The sequence below is a fragment of the Scyliorhinus torazame genome, chromosome 2 (assembly GCF_047496885.1).
Source record: "Scyliorhinus torazame isolate Kashiwa2021f chromosome 2, sScyTor2.1, whole genome shotgun sequence".
NCBI lineage: Eukaryota > Metazoa > Chordata > Chondrichthyes > Carcharhiniformes > Scyliorhinidae > Scyliorhinus > Scyliorhinus torazame.
The window spans coordinates 227,341,012-227,368,537 of NC_092708.1; positions in this window are offsets into that span (position 1 = coordinate 227,341,012).

A 27,526-nucleotide genomic window follows, 5' to 3' on the forward strand; every position below is an offset into this window, starting at 1 on the left:
GGTAGCTTTTTTTAAACATTAGGAGGGTATTGAACGTCGTTCTGGCACCGGCAGAGGGGAAGGAAACAGAGGTGGTTGTGGCATTGGACGCTGAGAAGGCGTTTGACCGGGTAGAATGGGGGTACTGAGGAATTGAACAAACGAATGTGATAAAAAATAGTTAGTTCAAATATTAGTTACAGTAGTGTGGATGTGATCAGTCTAATAGTAGTGAGTTCACAGACAATGGATTTCAGAAAGCATGGCAAGGAAGGGAGTAGGGGTGTCTGGTGGAAGATGGGAAAAGGATGCTGGGTAACAAGAGACCCAGTGTTAAGGAATGAGAAGTGAGCCAATCAGGATATATGGCCAGGTCAGGAGGTGTATAGGATGGCCTATGAGAATCTTGTATGTGAAACTTGATGCCATTTGAATGTATTTGTAGAGATTCCTTTGTCTCCAATAGCACTCGGTTCGGGAGACCCCAGGAGGCAGCTTGTGTTCTGGGTCTTTATGAAGCGAGTCAGACTTGCAAGTTGGTTAAAAATAAATAATACTATGCCTACAAATCCATCTCGAGTTTTATTGAGGCCGGACTGACAGGTAAAGACACTAATATTGTCATTTGGTGCCGAAATCCGGGATTTCTCCAGACGGTCACCGGCCAGCCACAAAATCAGAATTAGACTGATGTTGGACAAGGAAAGTGGAAACGGGCCCATAATGTGTGTAGCTGGAAACTGACCCACATTGGTTTTCCCCTCTTCTCATGGTCTGATTGGTCTGGTCACTCGCAGTTGGTACGGAAAGATCGTCTCGACAAAATCAAAGGTCAATCTGGGGATTAGAAAATTAAACTGATGGGATATCATAATTGATCGTTCAGTTTTGGGTTAATTGTGGAACTGATGGGACATCGGAAAGATGGTTTAGTTCCACGAGTGTTTTTAAAACTATAGTTGATTAAGCTAAAATTGTATCCTTGGACTGTAGTGGCGAGAAACACAGTCTTGAGGACTAGTTAGAGATTATGGGGAATTGCTTGGATAAATTTCAAAACAAAGAACATCCATAGAACTGGATGCTGCATGTTAGTTAAAGCATAAGTCTCTCAAAGGGTTAACAGCAGCCACAGTTAAAGACTACAGACAGTGCTTCTCACACGAGCCTTGAGATAACAGCAGCAGCCTGTGGTGTAATCGGATACCTTTCTTTCGAGTCAGTGAAACTCCAGCAAAGTTACGTTTTGAATTAATTAAAGGAAACCAGTGGATTTCTCCACCTCCTTGATAAAAGTTAATTATTTTAGCAAGCAATTGATTGAAATTGCCAGAATCTTAAGTTGAATTACTTGAAATAATGTTTATTTCATTTTATTTGTGAATTAATAGAAACTTAAAGAAACTCACTGACACCATTTTAAAAAGTGTAAATCTGGATATGACAGTTGACTTTGCTCCAGTATAAATCACCGCAGCTAACTGCTCCCTCATTGATAGCAGCCAACATTTTTGTGAATGTAAGAAAAACTTCTTAAAAGAAAAATTGTTAAAATGAAGAATTAATTAAGTTGTAAAAGTTATACAAGTTTGTGTTAAGCAAATCATAAATTCAGTTCTGAGTCGAGATCAGAACTAAGCTTGCAGTTTGCAGTAATTCAATTTGAATTTTCAAACATTTTAAGTTTTAAAAGAACACTGTTAAAACCTTGTAAATAACTTTGCCAAGTAGCAAAAATTGCCATTGGTTATAAATAGGCAGATAAATAAATTTTTTAAAAGAGCCAAAGTATGAAAGCTAAAGAGTTAATTGGATTATGGAGACAATATTGTCAAGAGGAGAGGGATAAGATCATGTTATTAAGTTGGCAAGAAAATGCCCTTAAAATGGGGATTCCAATTAGTGAAGGGGGGAACCAGAAAACTCTGGTGATCTTGAAAAAGGAGTATGCATTCAAAAAATGCGCAAGTAAAGAGAGAGTGGACTCGAGTTTTAAAAATGAGCTACGTAGTTCAATGGCTGGCCTTGCATTGACAGACGCAGATGATGACCTAGAGAATTGGACCATGTTGGCTAGAGTCCCGACTGCACCAGTAGCATTGTCTGCACTAATTCCGGAACCACCAGGGTATCATAATTTATATCCAGTCACTGCTCCCCAGATTCAAATCATGCCAGCCTCTCCAGTCCCTTTGGTTAATAGTTTGGGCCCTATTTCTGCACCTTAACCGTCTGTTAGAGAAAGGGAGCTCTGTTCCACAAGCCCAATTAGCTCTAGGACCTGATCTCGGACAAAGAGAGAGGGGCCTGATCCTATCCAGAAACAATTGTGCATACCACCTAGATTCCTTAGGACCGATATAGTAGGACAGAAAAGTAAGAGAACAAAGAAAGAGGATGGGAATGGTTCTGAGGAGCTGGAGCTCCCCCTAGTGGAAGGGAAGGATGTCGAAGTCTTTGAAGAGCCAGAGGAATCCGCTAAAGCGCCCACTAGTGAGACTCTGAGTCAGTTGCCGATTAGGAAAATACCCAACCCTGATGTTGCAACAGCAGCAGCACAGCCCACAATACACATTTATTTCCCATGGAGACCCAGTGAGATGATGGCTATTCTGGCTGCAATCCCAGACAGGAAGAAATCTCCTGCTGCTTTCGTGGACTATCTGAGAACTACCATCTCAGTTTATCAAGCTGATTATAGGGTCCTCTGGGCCCTAGTCCAGCAGCTTTTAACCCCAGCAGAGCACCGCAGTTAGCTCAACCACTTGAATTATGCTAGCCACGCCGCACTTCAGCAAGCCCATGCCTTGGACGATGATAGACGGGCACAAATCCTGAATGCGTTGAATGCCACATTTCAAAAGCCCATAAACATCTCTGCTATCTTAGACCTCAAACCTAAAAAGACTGAAGAGCCAGAGGAATTTCTGGAACGTTTTAATGAAATCTACCGTGGGCAGTCAGGCTACTTGCTGTACCAAAATGGTCAGAATTCCCCTTAATATTGTGCTATGTTAATGCATTGCCTACCACCTTCCGTGGCTACTGCCGTGAAATGTAATAACATGAATTGGACAGAGAACGACCCTTCCCAGATGGCCCGGGCAGTCAGATTTTATTGGAAGGAGGGTGTAGGCCAGGAAGGAGGCTCAGTTACAAAGATTAAGACTGAGTATGTAATGAAAAAGGATGATCTGAGACCCCAACCAGTGGCAGATATAGAGGGAACAATGCATGTTTTAATTGTGGCCATACAGATCACTGGCATCAGGAATGCCCCTTTAAAAGACGGGCAGCAGAAGGAGACTACCTGACCCAAAAGGAGGGGGTACCCACCAAGGGGAGGACAGACGAGGTACACCGACTTCTCCCAGGCAAACCCTTTCCCAACACAAGATTGACTAGCTAATTTAGTCATAGGGCAGCATGGTGGTTAGCACAATTGCTTCACAGCTCCAGGGTCTCAGGTTCGATTCCCGGCTTGGTTCACTGTCTGTGCGGAGTCTGCACGTTTTTCCCGTGTGTGCGTGGGTTTCCTCCCACAGTCCAAAGATGTGCAGGTTAGGTGGATTGGCCATGACAAATTGCCCTTAGTGTTCAAAATTGCTCTTAGTGTTGGGTGGGGTTACTGGGTTATGGGGATAGGATGGAGATGTGGGCTTGGGTAGGGTGCTCTTTCAAAGAGCCGGTGCAGACTCGATGGGCCGAATGGCCTCCTTCTGCACTGTAAATTCTATGAAATAAGGACTCTCCAATCGGACAGGGAACCTATTATCTCTCTGCAGATAGGAGATCAACATTACCCATTTGTAATCGACACTGGAGCAGCCATGTCTTCGGTGCAATCAGAACTTCGACTACCACTATCCGACCACACCCAGCATTTGTCGGGGCCCCAAGGACAGGCGTGTGAGTATCCTATTTCTGAACCTGTGACAGTCACTTCTGAGAATAAGTCTACAGATCATCAGTTTGTGGTGACTACTGGATTGGACTGTAACTTGTTGGCCCGAGTTTTACTGTGTATCTTCCAGCTACAACTAGAGTGTGGAGACGAAGGGGTAACGGTTCAATCATGGAGGATGAGACAACAGTGCTATATTTCTATCACACCCCAGTGGTGGACGTTAGACATTGAACATTCACTGCACCACGTTACCCTGACCTATGACAGAACCGGGAGTTAGAGGACAAAACCGGCCGTTAATTGGGAACGAATGGCCAGTCAAGATTACAGCCACAGTCACGGGAAAAGAAGGTACAGCCGATTTTGTTACAATACCACCACATTTATGGCCACAGTCAGCTTCTGTAGGCCCTCATATTACACGTCAGGTCCACGACCAGTACCATGCCAAGGATCTGGGGCCTATGGTAAGGAGGGCAGTGGATCATTCAGATCCAACAGAGTACGCACTTCAAGTCATGCCAGACGGCACTTGCATAAAATATTTTGAGGTCCCTGAAACGATTAACACTCGACTTCAGCCAACCCACAGCTCTGGAGAATAGGGGATTCCTTACCTCGGCCGGCACGGAAATATCCCACCCTCCTTATGCCCATGCAGATTTCCGTCATTAAATGCGCTGCCCATACAAACAGTAAGACCCCAGTTGACGTTGGTAATGAACAAGCAGATTGTGCAGCACGGACAGCTGCCCAAATTCAGCAAGTGATGGTGCCTAAAATGTTAGGTCAGACTAAACGATCTGCAATAAATAGGTCTGCTTCTGACAAGCCAATGCCAACCATCCAAGACGTCATAAGGTTACAGGAGGACGCTCCTGAGAGTGATAAACAAATGTGGAAACCGTTAGGTTGTACATATGATTCTGTTTCTTCTTTATGGACCATGCCAGCACATCTGACTTGTATGGCTGAGGTACTGGCTGTCGTGTTGGGTGTTCCGATACACAAACGAACCAACACAGTTGTAGATGGTACAACTCTGTTTTATTATTCTGTACAATAATAACTATTAACTTCTGGCTGTGGTTCGTACTTCACCAGCTAACCTGTGGACCCAGCCCTAGCACTAACTTAGTGAGGCACTCAGCACATGGTGTATGTCTGAGTGGCACGCTGTGAGCTCTGTGCTCTGAGCTATCTACTGGTAAAATGAACGGGAACTGTGGTGTTCCCTGTTTCATAGTGCGTGTGCTTTCACTGGTGATTGGCTGTGATGTTGTGTGTGTGTTGGTTGGTCCATCTACCTGTCCATCAGCGTGTGTGTGTGATTGCAGCATGATATGTTAATATGGATATCATGACACTGGCTTTATGGGTCATCGAATGTGTACACTTTGCAACTCATTGTGGGGCTCGGGGGACTAGTGATTTGTTGCTGGACACTTGGTGGCACCCTAAAATGCAAGGGCTGGCCCAGAGTATCAGTAATCGGTGTTTGATTTGTCAGCAATATAACACCGGCAAAAGTATCCATTGTGGTATGAGGCAAACCCCGTTGCCCAGTGGTCCCTTTGAGACGCTCCAAATGGATTACATTGAGTTGGAAAGGTGTCAATGTTATAAATATGTTTTGGTTATTGTGGATGTGTTCAGCAGATGGGTTGAGGTGTATTCGACTACCGATAATAAAGCTGCTACTGTGGTTAAAGTTCTGAGGCGGGAAATCATTCCCCGGTACGGCATACCTGCTCAGTTGAGTTCTGATAACGGGCCTAATTTTCTTGGCAGATTAACCTGCCTCCCTTCCCCAGCGCTGTTTTACAGGTGTGGGGCATGATGGAGTGACTACGAACCGCCTGTGTAATCTTCGGCCTCGCCTCGCTTGGAGTGACACCGGCGACGGAAATGGAAAAGGGAAATATCATCTACATCTGCAACCCCAACCAAACTACACGGACATTTCACTTATGCCGAGGTGACATTCTGCGACTCGTGGAAGGTCATCAGGTTAACGGACAATGCAGGACTCATGAAGCAATTGCACCGGTCACGGCGATGGGAAGGGAACATTACATGGACATTGCCTTGTTTTTGGAGTACATGTAAATTTGATTTTGGATGTGTTAAGATTGGTGCCATAAAGGTAAAGTTAGACCGTACGGAGAGGGTAGGAAGAGGTTGTGAGAGAGAGAGTGGGACTAGAAAGAGGATGGAGCATGTGAGAAGGGGAGTACAACTAGAACGTAGATTATCAGGCGATATACTTAATTAATTTAGGACCCAGAATGAGGGAAACCTGGGTAGTATGAATCTCTTCTACCAGATCTACTACCGCTTGTATGGCCAGGGACGGGTTGTCTGCTACCCGAACCCTGCATCGGTGTCTAGGTTATTTTCTGTTTCACCGTTTTGGGGCACTCCCCAAACAGTGGTTCATTGTCAGCGTGCTGAGACACTGCTCGAGCAAGTCATTCTTCCTTATGATCCGGATTCCGCACCACCGGCTATTTGCCTTCCCCTTCCTCAGGATAATTCCCACTCACAGGATGATAGGCTGCAATGGTGCAGGGCGTACATACCTACCCACTTCACTCCCAATAGAGACTCCCGGTCATATGAGAATTGTTTCAGCAGTGACGGGTATGGCTGTTTGCTGGTAGAGGGGGAAACGAATATAACATGTCTGTTCCCCACCTGTACGGACAGGAGGTGTTATATCGGATGCTAGCCTGTACACGGAGCAAGGATACTACTTTTTAATGGCACAGCGACCAATGTTTTGTCACCCCCATTTCCCCGCCAAATTGCTATCGGGACTCTAGTCCCTACCACAGTCCCCTGCCCCTCGGCGTGGATGCTGCACAATCAGTCGCCGGGCAGTCTCAGCTGAATTCTGCAAGAACTGGAAAAAACCTCAGGTTCTCGCACCCAACTGGGGCCACTCAGCCGGATGGGGAATTCTGAGCGTCTTGACACTGGGAGGTGGGGGAGGGTTCCTTGGCGGTTAGCAATAGGAATTATTTTATTTGTGGCCTTACCATCCTGGGAAACGAACCCTTGGGAGCCTTCGGGGCAATAACTAAAGAATTGTCTCAGCTGCGGTTGTTTGCCATGCAGAACCAGTATGCTCTGACTATCTTCTGGCCCATAAGGGTGGGGTATGCGCCATAGTGCAGGACAAGTGTATCATGGGAGTTCAAGACCTAACCGCTAACATCATTAAATTTATGGATCGCATACGGGATCACCTGGATATGTACTTGCTAAAAAAGTTCTCCTGAATGCAATTTAAGAATTTTATGTCACTTCTATATCAAATAAACCAGGGCATCTTTATTGGGAATGAACATGATTTTTAACTTACATATTGTGACAGAATTAAAGAAATTATGATCATGCTAAGTGCTTTATTTGTTGTCCTTCCCATTTACCTGTTCAAATGTTGAGATAATGAAAAGAACTAAACATGGTGCTCAAATTTACACTGTCCTTCTCAATTGCTTCATTGTTTTGTCCATGGTGTCAGCAGGAACAGAGGAGAATTCTGTAACTTGCAATGTGATGAAAGGGTGGAATTCAGGTCAGCTTTGGGGTGGTAATGCATTTTTCTGTGGAACCAGCAAGTTCAGCTGAGGAGTTTTGCGCACTGCTGCAATGTTTCTCACTGGTTGTGTTCAATGTCAGGATGGCCCAATTAAAATAGTGACAACTGATAGATATTTATATGAGGGCTCCAAAGACAAACCTTAGTTTGTCCTGCTTAACATGCCGCTACAGGAAAAATGTAATTTTAGCATATTTGTTTAAAGTTTTCCAGTATGAACATTTGCAAACTTTCAAATATTTTTATTAAAAAGTCTTTACTTGTCAGAACAGGTCTTTCCTGAAATATTTCAAGGCAACGGGTATTAAATTTGTTAAATTGGTGAACTTGTATCAAGAAGAATAGACTGATATGTTGTGAATTATTTTGTTCTTCCACAGGACATGTACAGACCAGTGCAGAATTGATGGGCCAAGTGGCCTCCATCTGCACTGTAGTGGTTTATGGTTCTATGGTGTGTCATGCTGGCTAGGCCAGTGATTTTGTTACCTATCCCTATTTGCCCTTGAGAGGGTGGTGGTGGGCTGCCTTCTTAAACCGCTGCAGTCCATGTGGTGTAGGTGCACCCACAGTGCTGTTAGGGAGGGAGTTCCAGGATTTTGACCCAGCCACAGTGGGGGAACAAAACAGAAAATAAATTGACTTTTAAAAAAAACATTGAAATTATTTGGCTTTTGAAGTGAAGCATCACTCACACCCTTGATGCACCCACTGACAGGAAACAAGCTAACTTTCAGATGACGCCAGTGCTGAAAAGGAGAAATTGAGGTTGTTGGTGACCAATATGGTCAATACTGTTCAGATTGACTGGAGGTATTCCTTTTTTTGTTGTTTTTTTAAATAAATGTAGAGTACCCAATTATTTATTCCAATTAAGGGGCAATTTAGCATGGCCAATCCACCTACCCTGCTCATCTTTGGGTTGTGGGTTGAAACCCACGCAGACACGGGGAGAATGAGCAAACTCCACACAGACAGTGACCCGGGCCGGGATCGAACATGGGTCCTCAGCGCCGTAGGCAGCAGTGCTAACCACTAGAGGTATTTCTCTAGCAGATGGCACAGCACAGGCACTGATTTCTTCCTAAGTTTTAGTTTTCTCAGGCCCTACCTCTCACTCATCGGTAGCCTTGCTCTGGGTATGGACATCATTGCTTGTTTTTTGTATTATTCTTCACTGGCTGGGCCAGCATTTATTGCCCATCCGATTTGCCCTTGTGGCCATTTTGGAGGCACTTTAAGAGTTAACCACAATGCTGTGGGTCTGACTCACATGTAGGCCAGACCAGGTAAGGATGGCAGAATCCCTTCCCTAAAGGACATTTGTGAACCAGATGTGTTTTTACAGAAATAGACTTATTCTAGATTTTTAAAAATTGAATTCAAATTTGACCATCTGCTCTGCTGGGATTTGAAATCCAGGTTCCCAGAGCATAACCCTGGGCTCTGAATTACTAGTCCAGTGACAGTACTACTGCCTACCTTAATTTTAACTTTCTCAGCCAAGTTCATTGTTATAGGATTTAATTCATTGTGTTGCAGTCTATAGAAAGATCCTGATACAAACAGCAACTTCAGCAAGGACCCCCCTCCCCCTGAATCGGTCCAACATTCATAGCAATTCTGAAGGTAACACATTTATAACCAAGTGCACGGGCGAGCATTCTCAGCTTTTTGAGCCTCTGACCTGCTTGTGCGTCTGCTGTTGACCCGGCAACAGCTGAACACAGAGCTGGTGACAGGAAGCAACAACAGTTTTAAACTGCACCTTTTAAACAGAATAGAAGGTGCATTAATCTGTACCCAATTTGTACCCAATCTCGATAATATCTGAAAGCTGGAAACTGGAGAAGGTAACCCGAGTGTAACAATTGGTGGGAAATGTTAATTTAATGTTTGAATCAAACTGACTAACTGCCCTGTGGTATAAACCTAAGTTAGATACAAATATGGAACAAGATTGGAAGCAGCACGCACGGATGGGTTGGGAGAGACTTCAAAAATACATCAGCAGCAGCAAAGAAGTCAAGTCTGAAAACATAGGTACTTGATTTTGTTTTTTAGCTCTTTTAAAATGATATGGTGGCAACAACTCACAGGTATGTGCAATGTAGAGTAAAGTTTATTTAATTTCCACATTTTTCATGTAAATTCCGCCAATTACCCAACAAACTGTGTGGCAGGTTAATGGCCAATGGCAAACCAACCAGGTTATTCTGTTGGCTTTTGCAGGACGTACTTAACTTCCACTGGCAGGAGCTATGTGAGTGAAATTGGCGAGTTCTCAATTTCCGGAATCCCTGTGCAATTGCATTTTTGCATAGAATGTGCCAGAAACTCACTGAATGGTGAAATTTGATGCAAATAGCGCAAAGTGAGGTAGTCCATGATTTTTCTCCAGTGCACATAGATTCAGTCCCTGTCTTTAAACCAGGAACATAGGAATTAGGAGCAGAAATGCCGCCCCTCTAGCCTGCTCCGCCATTCAATCAGATCATGGCTGATCTCTTCCTGGTCTTAAATCCACCTTCCTACTTGTTCCCCATATCCCTTTTGTCATAACATACACCAGTATATCATGGTTCAGACACACACACTGATGGACATGCAGTGGGACCAATCAGCATACACAACACCGCAGCCAATCACCAGTGAGAGCACACACACTATAAAGACAGGGGACAGGAGAGTTCCCGCTCACTCTAGTAGCAGCCAGCTCGGAGCACAGAGCTCACAGCCTGCAACACAGACATTCACCATGTGTTGAGTGCATCACCTGGCTAGGACTAGGCAAGGGTCAACAGTTAAAGCTGGTATTGCATTTACCCACAGTTCAAGTATGTTAATATAGTTAACCTTATAATAAAATAGCGTTGCGCCACTTCCAGTGTTGGTGACCTGTTTGTGATCCAGAACACCCAACACATCACCTTTAGCCCATTTTTATCAGAAATATATCTATCTCTTTCTTGAAACCATTTAATAGAACATAGAACATAGAAAAATACAGCACAGAACAGGCCCTTCGGCCCACGATGTTGTGCCGAACCTTTGTCCTAGATTAATCATAGATTATCATTGAATTTACAGTGCAGAAGGAGGCCATTCGGCCCTTTGAGTCTGCACCGGCTCTTGGAAAGGGCACCCTACCCAAACCCAACACCTCCACCCAACACCAAGGGCAATTTGGACATTAAGGGCAAGTTATCATTGGCCAATTCACCTAACCCGCACATCTTTGGACTGTGGGAGGAAACCGGAGCACCCGGAGGAAACCCACGCAGACACGGGGAGGACGTGCAGACTCCGCACAGACAGTGACCCAAGCCGGAATCGAACCTAGGACCCTGGAGCTGTGAAGCAATTGTGCTATCCACAATGCTACCGTGCTGCCCTTGAGAACAAATAAATCTACACTATCATTTTACTGTAATCCATGTACCTATCCAATAGCTGCTTGAAGGTCCCTAATGTTTCCGACTCAACTACTTCCACAGGCAGTGCATTCCATGCCCCCACTACTCTCTGGGTAAAGAACCTACATCTGATATCCCTCCTATATCTTCCACCTTTCACCTTAAATTTATGTCCCCTTGTAATGGTTTGTTCCACCCGGGGAAAAAGTCTCTGACTGTCTACTCTATCTATTCCCCTGATCATCTTATAAACCTCTATCAAGTCGCCCCTCATCCTTCTCCGTTCTAATGAGAAAAGGCCTAGCACCCTCAACCTTTCCTCGTAAGACCTACTCTCCATTCCAGGCAACATCCTGGTAAATCTTCTTTGCACCTTTTCCAAAGCTTCCACATCTTTCCTAAAATGAGGCGACCAGAGCTGTACACAGTACTCCAAATGTGGCCTTACCAAAGTTTTGTACAGCTGCATCATCACCTCACGGCTCTTAAATTCAATCCCTCTGTTAATGAACGCGAGCACACCATGGGCCTTCTTCACAGCTCTATCCACTTGAGTGGCAACTTTCAAAGATGTATGAACATAGACCCCAAGATCTCTCTGCTCCTCCACATTGCCAAGAACTCTACCGTTAACCCTGTATTCCGCATTCATATTTGTCCTTCCAAAATGGACAACCTCACACTTTTCAGGGTTAAACTCCATCTGCCACTTCTCAGCCCAGCTCTGCATCCTATCTATGTCTCTTTGCAGCCGACAACAGCCCTCCTTTTAATGGCTCAGACTCCACCACACTATGGGGCCAGAGTTCCACAAATTCACCACCCTCTGTGAGAAGTAGTTCCTCTTCATCTCAGTTCTAAATCTACCGCCTCTCGACCTATACCTGTGACCTCTTGTTCTAGATTGCTCCACAAGTGGTAATGTTTGGTCTACATTTACTTTATCAATCCCTTTTAGTATTTTATGTACCTCGATCTGATCTCCTCTCATCCTTCTAACCTCCACCGGGTATAAGGCCAAACTGTTTCAACTCTCCTCATAAGTTAACCCTTTCATCCCCAGAATTAATCTGGTGAACCTCCTCTGATCTATCTCCAATGCCACCACATCCTTCCTCAAATAAGGAGACCAAAACTGGACACAATACTCCAGATGCGGTCGCACCAACACCCTGTACAATTGCAACAACATTTCTCTACTTTTATACTCCCATCCTTTTGCAATAAATGCTAAAATTCCATTTACCTTTTTAATTACATGCTGTAACTGCATACCGACTTTCTGCGATTCATAAACAAAGACACCCAGATCCCTCTGCCAAGACGCATTTTGAATCTGCTTTCCATTTAGATAATTATTTGCCTTTCTATTTTTTCGGCCAAAATGGATAACCTCACACTTATCTGCATTAAACTCCATCTGCCAAATTTTAACCCATTCTCCTAGTCTATCTATATCCATCCATAAAATCTTTATCTCCTCTTAACTGCCTGCTTTCCCACCTATTTTAATATCACCTGCAAATTTTGCTATGTTACTCACTGTCTCTGTTTACAGATCATTTATATAGATTGCAAACACTGCAGATCATTTATATAGAGTGTAAACAGGGGTTAATGGCCATCTGGGAAAGGAATATCTTAAAGAGACACCTCCCCACCAGACATTCAACCATATAGCCACATTTTGAAGTTATATCATACAAGAGGATGAAAAACATGCAAAAGACTAGAAAGGCAAGCTGCTGAACTACCATAATGATCAGTTGGATGTGCTGGTCCTGATACCACTACTGCAATGGCCAAGAGCGATTACCTCAACAAAGAGACAGTGACAGAATGGCAGCACTCCTGTCTTGGGATTGCCTGGCCAATGGCAGTCAATCTCCCTCTACTATTGTATCTCTACCTACTTCCAGACTGTCATAATAACATAATCAGGCAATGTGCTATTCATCTAGTGTGATGAATGTAGGCTTTTCAGATGTATTGTATTATATGTATTTGGCGCATGAAGAGTTAAAAGCCTGGGTTAGTGCATGTGTGTGGTCGACTGCTGCAGTCATGTTTTTAAAATCCTGATTTGAAAGACAGCCAGACTTTTTGGAGCCAGAGGTGCAATTAAAACATCGTAAACATTTGGGACAATGGACTTTTATTTATATTAAGATGGTTCCCTGGAGAGTAGATAATTAGATACAATGTGTTCAGCTTAATGAGATGATGTAATTAATAGGAGGAGTCTGAAGCTGAAGCAGTCAGATGTTGAGGTTTTCAGAGTTAGTTTTTGGCTGGAAGGGAAGCTGAGAAGGTTTCTGAAGAATACAACAGAGATTCTGCATTATTCTGACAGGGTGTCAGGTTTCTTCCTTTCAAGCATTCTCAAAAGATCTCTCTTTCTCAATGTGAAGTATCCAAGACATCTCTTTACACCGAGTATTCCTGAGTGTGCTCACTGTATTTAAAAGTGGATTGGGACCCGAGATGGTTTTGTTGTTTGAGTGGAAATAAAGATAGCAGTTAAGGGTTATTGTGTCACTGTATTGATTAACATTGTTATGGGGTAATGGTAAGTTATTTTCTTGTATGACTTTAAAGATATTTTAATACTATGTTAGTAATAAAGTTTGTATTGATATACCATATTCCAATTTTACGTTAAATCACTCCTGGAGCGAGGTATCCTTTCCTCACAGTCTTACAAAATTAAAATTAAATATTGGGGTTTCTGTCCAATATTCTAGCAACTCTTGGAGCCTGGTCCAGGTTCATAATAAAATACATCAAACAGGTAGCAGATCCAATACTGAGCAGGCAAGTAGTGTCACCCCCTCTTCCACTGACTATCAAGGACAGCATGGCATATACCACTGCATTCTTGCATTTTACAGTACACAGTGAGTCGTGATACCATTTATGTGGTCATCTGGATTGCATATTCCAGCTCCTTCTCTGGTAGTGTTAGGATATTGTCTGTCTGTCCTGTGTTCCCTTTTAATGCCTGTCTTTTTGCCCGTTCTGATCTACATTCTTCGGGTTAGGAGCTACAAAGTTACTGCACCTTCCAGTATTTCTGTAAAAATTGTAGTTTTTGGACACTGGAAAACCCCCCTGCTCTGATGGGCTGGTCCAAAAATTTCCCCTTTAGGTTCTGTGGCAGAACCTGTGATGTTGTTTGATAGACTTGGCAAGCAGCCAATCAGTGTATGTGGAATTTTCAGTCTTCTCCTATCGTTGCCGGCGGTTGGTGAAACCAGTCATAAACCTTCATGAAAGAAGGTGGGTCTCCTGGAGAGTGCTTTCTTTTGTTTAGTTCTGTGTGGAAGGCCAGTGGGTAAGGACCCTGAAATCTCTCTCTCCTCTTTTCTCTCTCTGCTGGATGATTTAAGAGGCATTATAGCCAAATCTGTGAAGATTTTCTTGTTTAAATGGGCATAGACAGCCATCAGAACTGGTAAAGGGATCTTGAATGTAAACGTGCAAGTCATTTTCCCAAAGGTCAGTAACCTTTGAACTGTTTGTGTCAGGGGCTGGGAAGGGCTGAAAAATTGAAGCTTAAGGTGGGAGCATTTGTGATAAAACCGCCAGTCTTGTACAGTAATTAGGCAAGTACATTTCTAAATTCTAGGATCAAAGTTGCATTGTTCTCAGAGGGAAATTAAAGCTCCATCTGGTGGTAGAAAGGCAGAAGTGCACGACCTGGGAATCCTGTGTACAACACCATCTGGTGGCCGGCAACAAGAACTGCACGGGTCTGAACTCTCGGACCCAGCTCCATCTGGTGGCTGAAGAATGCAATCACACCGACCTGGAATTCTTAGATGAAACACCATCTGGTGGTCAAAGGATGGAAGTGTGCCAACCTGAACCTCTTGAATAAATCTATTTCCCAGAGGCTGCAACCACAGTAGTGAAGATTCATCTCAGACCTATCCTTTAATCCCTGTTTTTCTATTCCTCACCAACCCTTACCTTGTGTCTGTCTTGTGTTTGGGTAGAAGATGGGATGGGATCTTGGGATTAGGTAGTCTGGTAGACCATTATTCTGTTATTTCCTTATATGTTCATCTTTTCTTTTTATTAATAAACAGTTTGTTAATGTTTTACTTATAAATCTGGTGCCTGTAACACATTGCAGCAGTCAAGGGTTAAAGACCTTTGGATAACACAAATTATTAGTTAATTCACTTATGTTGGGACTCCCGGGGTCTGTGAGGCTGGGATTCACCATGCCCTCGCCCAGGATATCGTAACAAAAGCATCACTTGGTCTTCCACATTCTTACACCATACTCACCCTAAGCTCACTAACATTACCCTGCGATCAGCCTGATGGTCACAACAAGCCAGAAGCTCACACAGTATCCTTCATTCCTCTCACTTCTACCAACACTTGTAAATTCTGGTGAGAAGGATTCAGTTTACAATGAGGTGCTGGCTTGCTCTGGACCACAAACAGGCGACAATTCTGGAAAAGGATCATTCTACTAAAATTCGGGAGAAGGTTACACACAAATTCTCATTGCAAAACATTGCAAGTGTGTGTGTCTGAGAGAGAGAAAGGATCAAGTACTGCACGAGGATTGGACTAGTACTAAGCTTTGGGAGAACTTCAGTTTCACTGTTTCCCAGTTGACATTTTTCTCACAATAACAACTTGTAATTATATAGTGCCTCTGAAAAAGGCAAGCTTAAAAAGAAATGGACACTGAGCAATGGGAGGAGTGTTAAGAGAAAAGATTGAAAACGTGGCTGAATAATGCATTTTAACAGGTTGGAGGTAGGGTCGTGGAACATTTTTTAAGGTGGGGTAAATAGATTCTTGACGAACAAGTGAGTCAAAGGTTATCAGGGCTAAGCAGGAATGTGGGAATGAGGTTACAATCAGACCAGTCATGATCCTATTGAATGGCGGGGCAGGCTCGAAGTGCCTGATGGCCTACACCTGCTCTTAATTCATACATTGAAATGTTCATCGTCTTATAACGATTGAGAGAGATAAAGGGGTTTAACGAGTGAATTGTAAAAAGTTAAGCCAAAGCACTCAAAGGCTCTGTCAGCAACGATGTTTGAAGGCTGGGATAGAGGTTTGGTCTCCCAGGGAATCAAGGGACATGGAGAGAGGGCAGGATGATGGAGCTGAAGCCTGAGATCAACCACGATCATATTGAATGGTGGGGCAGGCTCGATGGGCCAAGTGGTCAATTCCTGCTAATATTTCTTGTGTTCTTGGGAAGGACGCACAGAAGTCCAGAGTAAGTGGACGTAATGCTCCAGAATGGAAAAGAAAGTTGCAGGATACTGCAGAGACAGGTTAGAGTGAAGCCATAGATGGATTTAATGAAAATAATGAGCATTTTCATTTCACAGCACTGGGAGACTGGGAGATAATATAGGTCAGTGACAATTGAAGTGACAGACATAAGGGACTTGGTGTGGAAGAAACTCAATATTGGACAAATTGGACAGTGAAGGATGTAAAGAATATGTAGAAACCGAGTGTAGAGGTGACAAAGCAGTGGGTAAATATTTTGCTTGTGATGGGGGTGAGGCAGAGTCAGGAGTGGTGAGTGATGTAAAGTTGGTTACAGTTTTGGGGAGGCTGTGGGATTTGATACTGGGCTGTGAGCAGAGGTTTCACATGACCTGATTGAGTCTGAGTGAGTGGCCAGGGATGTAGCTGGAAACAATGCCGAATGAGCAGAATGTATGATAGTGACAGAAAGTTTTTTTTTAATGTTCCAATTTGAGGAAAATTTAACTCTTAGATGACTCAAAGGTAATAATGTCCAGGGTAGTGTCCTTAAAGGCTTGTACTTATTGCGAACTCCCTATTGTGAGACAAATTCAGTAGAACGGCACTACAGGAAGAAAGCCTTGCCAAACAAGAGCACAAATGACAGATAATGTGGGCTATATGATCATCATCCCAATTTTCTGACACACACTTGTTCCTCTCTCATCAGGTACTGTCAGTCTCCCCTTCAAATCAGCTATCATCGCAACCTCCTCAAAACAACGCTTAACCTGTTTTACAACTTGCCTCCCAGCTCCAAACTTCCTGCCCTTTCCAAAGTCCTCTGTCACTTTCTAAACTCCTGCCCTACCTGTTCCACAACTTCATGTTTGAATCCCACCAATCAAGTTTCGAACCAGTCACTGAACCAAAATCACTGCTATCAAAGTCACAGATGACAACCTATGTTGACTGTGACTGGCAAATGAGCCCTTCCCACCTTTCTCGAGCCGTTGGCCGTCTTTGAAAGTGTTGATCCTCATATGATCCTCCTCCAATGCCTCTCCTTTGTCATCCTGCTGGGTGAGACCACACTCAACTGATTCCATTCTAATCGATCCACTTGAAGCCAGAGTATCACCTGCTTTGTTTCCCCATCCCATGCATTTACCTTAAGTGTCCCCCAAGGATCACTCCTTTGTTTCCTCTCCTTTTCCTTATCCACTTGCTGTCCGTTAGTGACATCATCTGAAAACAAAGTGTCAGTTTTCACATGCACATAATTGACAACCATGTCAACCTCCCAACCACCTGCCTCTCAAACCCTATTGTCTGCATCCTAACTCACATCAATCCCACTCACCCAACACTCCCCGTGTGTTCGCTGACCTACATTGATCACTGGTCTGGAACTTGTTTTCAAATCCCTCCAAAGCCTGAGCCCTCTGTAATCTCTTCCAGGCCACAACCCTCAGAGATCTCTGTAACGGCCTCCACTTCCACAACTCTCCGAGATCTCTGTAATTTCCTCCACCCCACAACCCTCCGAGATCTCTGTAATCTCCTCCACCCCACAACCCTCCGAGATCTCTGTAATCTTCTCCAGCCCACAGCCCTCAGAGATCTCTGTAATCTCCTCCACCCCACAACCCTCAGAGATCTCTGTAATCTCCTCCACCACACAACCCTCAGAGATCTCTGTAATCTCTTCCACCCCACAACCCTCCGAGATCTCTGTAATCTCTTCCACCCCACAACCCTCCGAGATCTCTGTAATCTCCTCCACCCCACAACCCTCAGAGATCTCTGTAATCCCCTCCAACCCACAACACTCAGAGATCTCAGTAATCTCCTCCACCCCACAACCCTCAGAGATCTCTCTATTCCCCTCCACCCCAACACTCAGAGATCTCGGTAATCTCTTCCACCCCACAACCCTCCGAGATCTCTGTAATCTCTTCCACCCCACAACACTCAGAGATCTCGGTAATCTCCTCCACCCCACAACCCTCAGAGATCTCTGTAATCTCCTCCACCCCACAACCCTCAGAGATCTCTCTATTCCCCTCCACCCCAACACTCAGAGATCTCGGTAATCTCTTCCACCCCACAACCCTCCGAGATCTCTGTAATCTCTTCCACCCCACAACACTCAGAGATCTCGGTAATCTCCTCCACCCCACAACCCTCAGAGATCTCTGTAATCTCCTCCACCCCACAACCCTCAGAGATCTCTGTAATCTCCTCCACCCCACAACCCTCAGAGATCTCGGTAATCTCTTCCACCCCACAACACTCAGAGATCTCTGTAATCTCCTCCAGCTCCGCGACCCTCAGAGATCTCGGTAATCTACTCCACCACAATCCTCAGAGATCTCTGTAATATCCTCCACCTCCATAACCCTCCGAGATCTCTGTAATCTCCGTCACCCCCACTACCCTCCGAGATCTCTGTAATCTCCTCCACCCCACAACCCTCCAAGATCTCTGTAATCTCCTCCATCCCACAACCCTCAGAGATCTCTGTAATCTCCTCCAGCTCCGCGACCCTCAGAGATCTCGGTAATCTACTCCACCACAATCCTCAGAGATCTCTGTAATATCCTCCACCTCCACAACCCTCAGAGATCTCTGTAATCTCCTCCACCCCACAACCCTCCGAGATCTCTGTAATCTCCTCGAGCCCACAACCCTCCGCGATCTCTGTAATCACCTCCACCCCACAACCCTCAGAAATTCTGTAATCTCCTCCACCCCACAACCCTCAGAGATCTCTGTAATCTCCTCCACCCCACAACCCTCAGAGATCTCTGTAATCTCCTCCACCCCACAACCCTCTGAGATCTCTGTAATCCCCTCCACCCCACAACCCTCAGAGATCTCTGTAATCTCTTCCACCCCACAATCCTCAGAGATCTCTGTAATCTCCTCAAGCCCACAACCCTCAGAGATCACTGTAATCTCCTCCACCACACAACCCTCAGAGATCTCTGTAATCTCCGTTACCCCCACTTCCCCCCGAGATCTCTGTAATCTTCTCCAGGCCACAACCCTCAGTGATCTCTGTAATCTCCTCCACCCCACAACCCTCAGAGATCTGTGTAATCTCCACCCCACAACCCTCCGAGATCTCTGTAATCTCCTCCAGCCCACAACCCTCCGAAATCTCTGTAATCTCCTCCAGCCCACAACCCTCAGAGATCTCTGTAATCTCCTCCACCCCACAACCCTCCGCAATCTCTGTAATCTCCTCCAGCCCACAACCCTCAGAGATCTCTGTAATCTCCTCCACCCCACAACCCTCAGAGATCTCGGTAATCTCTTCCACCCCACAACACTCAGAGATCTCGGTAATCTCCTCCACCCCACAACCCTCAGAGATCTCTGTAATCTCCTCCACCCCACAACCCTCAGAGATCTCGGTAATCTCTTCCACCCCACAACACTCAGAGATCTCTGTAATCTCCTCCAGCTCCGCGACCCTCAGAGATCTCGGTAATCTACTCCACCACAATCCTCAGAGATCTCTGTAATATCCTCCACCTCCATAACCCTCCGAGATCTCTGTAATCTCCGTCACCCCCACTACCCTCCGAGATCTCTGTAATCTCCTCCACCCCACAACCCTCCAAGATCTCTGTAATCTCCTCCATCCCACAACCCTCAGAGATCTCTGTAATCTCCTCCAGCTCCGCGACCCTCAGAGATCTCGGTAATCTACTCCACCACAATCCTCAGAGATCTCTGTAATATCCTCCACCTCCACAACCCTCAGAGATCTCTGTAATCTCCTCCACCCCACAACCCTCCGAGATCTCTGTAATCTCCTCCAGCCCACAACCCTCCGCGATCTCTGTAATCTCCTCCACCCCACAACCCTCAGAAATTCTGTAATCTCCTCCACCCCACAACCCTCAGAGATCTCTGTAATCTCCTCCACCCCACAACCCTCAGAGATCTCTGTAATCTCCTCCACCCCACAACCCTCTGAGATCTCTGTAATCTCCTCCACCCCACAACCCTCAGAGATCTCTGTAATCTCTTCCACCCCACAACCCTCAGAGATCTCTGTAATCTCCTCAAGCCCACAACCCTCAGAGATCACTGTAATCTCCTCCACCACACAACCCTCAGAGATCTCTGTAATCTCCGTTACCCCCACTTCCCCCCGAGATCTCTGTAATCTTCTCCAGGCCACAACCCTCAGTGATCTCTGTAATCTCCTCCACCCCACAACCCTCAGAGATCTGTGTAATCTCCACCCCACAACCCTCCGAGATCTCTGTAATCTCCTCCAGCCCACAACCCTCCGAAATCTCTGTAATCTCCTCCAGCCCACAACCCTCAGAGATCTCTGTAATCTCCTCCACCCCACAACCCTCCGCAATCTCTGTAATCTCCTCCAGCCCACAACCCTCAGAGATCTCTGTAATCCCCTCCACCCCACAACCCTCTGAGATCTCTGTAATCTCCTCCAGCCCACAACCCTCAGAGATCTCTGTAATCTCCTCCACCCCACAACCCTCAGAGATCACTGTAATCTCCACCACACAACCCTCAGTGATCTCTGTAATCTCTTCCACCCCACAACCCTCCGAGATCTCTGTAATCTCCTCCACCCCACAACCCTCAGAGATCTCGGTAATCTCTTCCACCCCACAACCCTCCGAGATCTCTGTATTCCCTCCACCCCACAACACTCAGAGATCTCGGTAATCTCTTCCACCCCACAACCCTCCGAGATCTCTGTAATCTCTTCCACCCCACAACACTCAGAGATCTCGGTAATCTCTTCCACCCCACAACCCTCAGAGATCTCTGTAATCTCCTCCACCCCACAACCCTCAGAGATCTCGGTAATCTCTTCCACCCCACAACGCTCAGAGATCTCTGTAATCTCCTCCACCTCCATAACATTCCGCGATCTCTGTAATTTCCTCCACGTCCATAACCCTCCGAGATCTCTGTAATCTCCGTCACCCCCACTACCCTCCGAGATCTCTGTAATCTCCTCCACCCCATTACCCTCAGAGATCTCTGTAATCTCTTCCACCCCACAACCCTCCAAGATCTCTGTAATCTCCTCCATCCCACAATCCTCAGAGATCTCTGTAATCCCCTCCACCCAACAACACTCAGAGATCTCGGTAATCTCTTCCACCCCGCAACCCTTCGAGATCTCTGTCATCTCTTCCTCCCCACAACACTCAGAGATCTCGGTAATCTCTTCCACCCCACAACCCTCAGAGATCTCTGTAATCATCTCCAGCCCACAACCCTCAGAGATCTCTGTAATCTCCTCCTGCTCCGCAACCCTCAGAGATCTCGGTAATCTACTCCACCACAATCCTCAGAGATCTCTATAATCTCCTCCACCCCACAACCATCCGAGATCTCTGTAATCTCCTCCAGCCCACAACCCTCAGAGATCGCTGTAATATCCTCCACCCCACAACCCTCCGAGATCTCTGTATTCTCCTCCAGCCCACAACACTCAGAGATCTCTGTAATCTCCTCCACCCCACAACCCTCAGAGATCTCTGTAACGTGCCTCCACCCCACAACCCTCCGAAATTTCTGTAATCTCCTCCAGCCCACAACCCTCCGAGATCTCTGTAATCCCCTCCACCCCACAACCCTCCGAGATCTCTGTAATCCCCTCCACCTCACAACCCTCCGAGATCTCTGTAATCTCCTCCACCACACAACCCTCAGAGATCTCTGTAATCTCTTCCACCCCACAACCCTCCGAGATCTCTGTAATCTCCTCCACCCCACAACCCTCAGAGATCTCTGTATTCCCCTCCACCCCACAACACTCAGAGATCTCGGTAATCTCTTCCACCCCACAACCCACCGAGATCTCTGTCATCTCTTCCACCCCACAACACTCAGAGATCTCGGTAATCTCTTCCACCCCACAACCCTCCAAGATCTCTGTAATCTCTTCCACCCCACAACACTCAGAGATCTCGGTAATCTCTTCCACCCCACAGCCCTCAGAGATCTCTGTAATCTCCTCCACCCCACAACCCTCAGAGATCTCTGTAATCTCCTCCACCTCCATAACCTTCCGAGATCTCTGTAATTTCCTCCACCTCCATAACCCTCCGAGATCTCTGTAATCTCCGTCACCCCCACTACCCTCCCAGATCTCTGTAATCTCCTCCACCCCACAACCCTCAGAGATCTCTGTAAACTCTTCCACCCCACAACCCTCCAAGATCTATGTAATCTCCTCCATCCCACAACCCTCAGAGATCTCTGTAATCCCCTCCACCCCACAACACTCAGAGTTCTCGGTAATCTCTTCCACCCCGCGACCCTCAGAGATCTCGGTAATCTACTCCACCACAATCTTCAGAGAACTCTGTAATCTCCTCCACCTCCACAACCCTCAGAGATCTCTGTAATCTCCTCCACCCCACAACCCTCCGAGATCTCTGTAATCTCCTTCAGCCCACAACCCTCAGAGATCGCTGTAATATCCTCCACCCCACAACCCTCCGCGATCTCTGTTATCTCCTCCACCCCACAACCCTCAGAGATTCTGTAATCTCCTCCACCCCACAGCCCTCAGAGATCTCTGTAATCTCCTCCACCCCACAACCCTCCGAGATCTCTGTAATCTCCTCCACCCCACAACCCTCCGAGATCTCTGTAATCTCCTCCACCCCACAACCCTCCGAGATCTCTGTAATCTCCTCCAGCCCACAACCCTCAGAGATCTCTGTAATCTCCTCCAACTCCATAACCTTCCGAGATCTCTGTAATCTCCGTCACCCCCACTTCCCTCCGAGATCTCTGAAAACACCTCCAGGCCACAACCCTCAGTGGTCTCTGTAATCTCCTCCACCCCACAACCCTCAGAGATCTATGTTATCTCCTCCACCTCCACAACCCTCAGAGATCTGTGTAATCTCCTCCACCCCACAACCCTCCGAGATCTCTGTAATCTCCTCCAGCCCACAACCCTCAGAGATCTCTGTAATCTCCTCCACCCCACAACCCTCAGAGATCTCTGTAATCTCCTCCACCCCACAACCCTCAAAGATCTCTGTAATCCCCTCCACCTCCACAACACTCAGAGATCTCTGTAACCTCCTCCACCTCCACAACCCTCCGAGATCTCGGTAATCTCCTCCATCTCCACAACCCTCCGAGATCTCTGTAATCTCCTCCACCCCACAACCCTCAGAGATCTCGGTAATCTCCTCCAGCCCACAACCCTCAGAGATCTCTGTAATCTCCTCCACCCCACAACCCTCAGAGATCTCGGTAATCTCCTCCAGCCCACAACCCTCAGAGATCTCTGTAATCTCCTCCACCCCACAACTCTCAGAGATCTCTGTAATCTCCTCCACCCCACAACCCTCAGAGATCTCTGTAATCTCCTCCACCTCACAACTCTCAGAAATTTCTGTAATCTCCTCCACCCCACAAATCTCAGAGATCTCTGTAATCTCTTCCACCCCACAACCCTCAGAGATCTCTGTACTCTCCTCCACCTCCATACCCTTCCGAGATCTCTGTAATTTCCTCCACCTCCACAACCCTCAGAGATCTCTGTAATCTCCTCCACCTCCATAACCTTCCGAGATTTCTGTAATTTCCTCCACCTCCATAACCCTCCAAGAGCTATGTAATCTCCTCCACTCCCACAACCCTCAGAGATCTCTGTAATCTCCTCCAACCCCACAACCCTCCGAGATCTCTGTAATCCCCTCCACCTCCGCGACCATCAGAGATCTCTGTAATCTCCTCCACCTCCACCACCCTCAGATCTCTTAAATCACCTCCACCCCCACAATCCTCCGCGATCTCTGTAATCTCATCCAGCCCACAACCCTCAGATCTCTTAAATCCCCTCCACCCCACAACCTTCAGAGTTCTCTGTAATCTACTCCACCCCCACAACTCTCAGAGATCTCTGTAATCTCCTCCACCTCCATAACCTTCCGAGATCTCTGTAATTTCCTCCACCTCCATAACCCTCCGAGATCTCTGTAATCTCCGTCACCCCCACTACCCTCCCAGATCTCTGTAATCTCCTCCACCCCACAACCCTCAGAGATCTCTGTAAACTCTTCCACCCCACAACCCTCCAAGATCTATGTAATCTCCTCCATCCCACAACCCTCAGAGATCTCTGTAATCCCCTCCACCCCACAACACTCAGAGTTCTCGGTAATCTCTTCCACCCCGCGACCCTCAGAGATCTCGGTAATCTACTCCACCACAATCTTCAGAGAACTCTGTAATCTCCTCCACCTCCACAACCCTCAGAGATCTCTGTAATCTCCTCCACCCCACAACCCTCCGAGATCTCTGTAATCTCCTTCAGCCCACAACCCTCAGAGATCGCTGTAATATCCTCCACCCCACAACCCTCCGCGATCTCTGTTATCTCCTCCACCCCACAACCCTCAGAGATTCTGTAATCTCCTCCACCCCACAGCCCTCAGAGATCTCTGTAATCTCCTCCACCCCACAACCCTCCGAGATCTCTGTAATCTCCTCCACCCCACAACCCTCCGAGATCTCTGTAATCTCCTCCACCCCACAACCCTCCGAGATCTCTGTAATCTCCTCCAGCCCACAACCCTCAGAGATCTCTGTAATCTCCTCCAACTCCATAACCTTCCGAGATCTCTGTAATCTCCGTCACCCCCACTTCCCTCCGAGATCTCTGTAATCTCCTCCAGGCCACAACCCTCAGTGGTCTCTGTAATCTCCTCCACCCCACAACCCTCAGAGATCTATGTTATCTCCTCCACCTCCACAACCCTCAGAGATCTGTGTAATCTCCTCCACCCCACAACCCTCCGAGATCTCTGTAATCTCCTCCAGCCCACAACCCTCAGAGATCTCTGTAATCTCCTCCACCCCACAACCCTCAGAGATCTCTGTAATCTCCTCCACCCCACAACCCTCAAAGATCTCTGTAATCCCCTCCACCTCCACAACACTCAGAGATCTCTGTAACCTCCTCCACCTCCACAACCCTCCGAGATCTCGGTAATCTCCTCCATCTCCACAACCCTCCGAGATCTCTGTAATCTCCTCCACCCCACAACCCTCAGAGATCTCGGTAATCTCCTCCAGCCCACAACCCTCAGAGATCTCTGTAATCTCCTCCACCCCACAACCCTCAGAGATCTCGGTAATCTCCTCCAGCCCACAACCCTCAGAGATCTCTGTAATCTCCTCCACCCCACAACTCTCAGAGATCTCTGTAATCTCCTCCACCCCACAACCCTCAGAGATCTCTGTAATCTCCTCCACCTCACAACTCTCAGAAATTTCTGTAATCTCCTCCACCCCACAAATCTCAGAGATCTCTGTAATCTCTTCCACCCCACAACCCTCAGAGATCTCTGTACTCTCCTCCACCTCCATACCCTTCCGAGATCTCTGTAATTTCCTCCACCTCCACAACCCTCAGAGATCTCTGTAATCTCCTCCACCTCCATAACCTTCCGAGATTTCTGTAATTTCCTCCACCTCCATAACCCTCCAAGAGCTATGTAATCTCCTCCACTCCCACAACCCTCAGAGATCTCTGTAATCTCCTCCAACCCCACAACCCTCCGAGATCTCTGTAATCCCCTCCACCTCCGCGACCATCAGAGATCTCTGTAATCTCCTCCACCTCCACCACCCTCAGATCTCTTAAATCACCTCCACCCCCACAATCCTCCGCGATCTCTGTAATCTCATCCAGCCCACAACCCTCAGATCTCTTAAATCCCCTCCACCCCACAACCTTCAGAGTTCTCTGTAATCTACTCCACCCCCACAACTCTCAGAGAACTCTGTAATCTCCTCCACCCCCCACACCTCTCAGAGATCTCTGTAATTTCCTCCACTTCCACAACCCTCAGAGATCTGTGTAATCTCCTCCAACGCCACAACCCTCAAAGATCTCTTAAATCTCCTCCACCCACAACCCTCAGAGATCTCTGTAATCTCCTCCACCCCCACAACCCTCAAAGATCTCTTAAATCTTCTCCACCCACAACCTTCAGAGATCTCTGTAATCTCCTCCACATCCACAACCCTCAGAGCTCTCTAAAATCACATCCACCTCCACAACCCGCAGAGATCTCTTAATTCTCCTCCATCCACAACCCTCAGAGATCTCTGTAATCTCCTCCACCTCCACAACCCTCAAATCGCTTAAATCACCTCCACCCCCACAATTCTCCGAGATCTCTGTAATCTCTTCCACCCCACAACCCTCAGAAATCTCTGTAATCTCCTCCACCTCCACAACCCTCAGAGATCTCTAAAATCACCTCCACCTGCACAACCCTCAGAGATCTCTGTAATCTCCTCCACCCCCACAACCTTCAGAAACCTCTGTAATCTCCTCCACCCCCACAATCCTCAGAGATCTCAGTAATCCCATCCACCACCACAACCCTCCGAGATCGGTGTGATCTCCTCCACCCCCACAATCCTCAGAGATCTCGGTAATCTAATCCAGTCCACAACCCTCCGAGATCGGTGTGATCTCCTCCACTCCCACAACCTTCAGAGATCTCTGTAATCTCCTCCACCCCACAATCCTCAGAAATCTCTGTAATCTCCTCCACCCCCACAATCCTCAGTGATCTCAGTAATCTCATCCACCATGACAACACTCCGGGATCTCTGTAATCCCGTCCAGTCCACCACCCTCAGAGATGTCTGTAATCTCCTCCACCCCACAACCCTCGGATATCTCTGTAATCTACTATTTATAAGACCACAAAGGAGTAGTTCACACTGAGTAGTTCAAAGAAACTTAGGGCGGGATTCTCCACTCCCGCGCCGAAGTGGCCGCACCATCGTGAACGCCGTCGAGGTTCACGACGGGGCGAAACGGCCCCGATCCCGACCGATTCAGGCCCTGACAATGGGCTAGGATCGGGGCCGCGTCATCTACACGTGCCAGGCCTTGTCGCCCGCGTAAAGGCGGCGCCGCATAGATGACGCGGCCGGCGCCGCATAACTGGCGTCACCCGCGCATGCGTGGTTGCCGTCCTCTCTAAGTCCGCCCCGCAAGAAGATGGCGGACGGATCTTGCGGGGCCGCGGAAGGAAGGAGGTCATCCTTCAGAGAGGACGGCCCGACGATCGGTGGGCACCGATCGCGGGCCACCCCACATTTGAGGTACCCCTCGGTGCAGGATCCCCCTCGCCCCCCCCCCCTAGGCCGCCCCCCCCCCCAGCGTTCACGCACCGTTCACAATGGCAGCGACCAGGTATGGATGGCGCCGGGGGGAACCCGCCGTTTTGGCCTGGCCGCTCGGCCCATCCGGGCCTGAGAATAGCGGGGGTGCCGGAGAATCACCATTTTGGGTGTCTCCGGCGATTCTCCGGCCTGCGGCCCACGGAA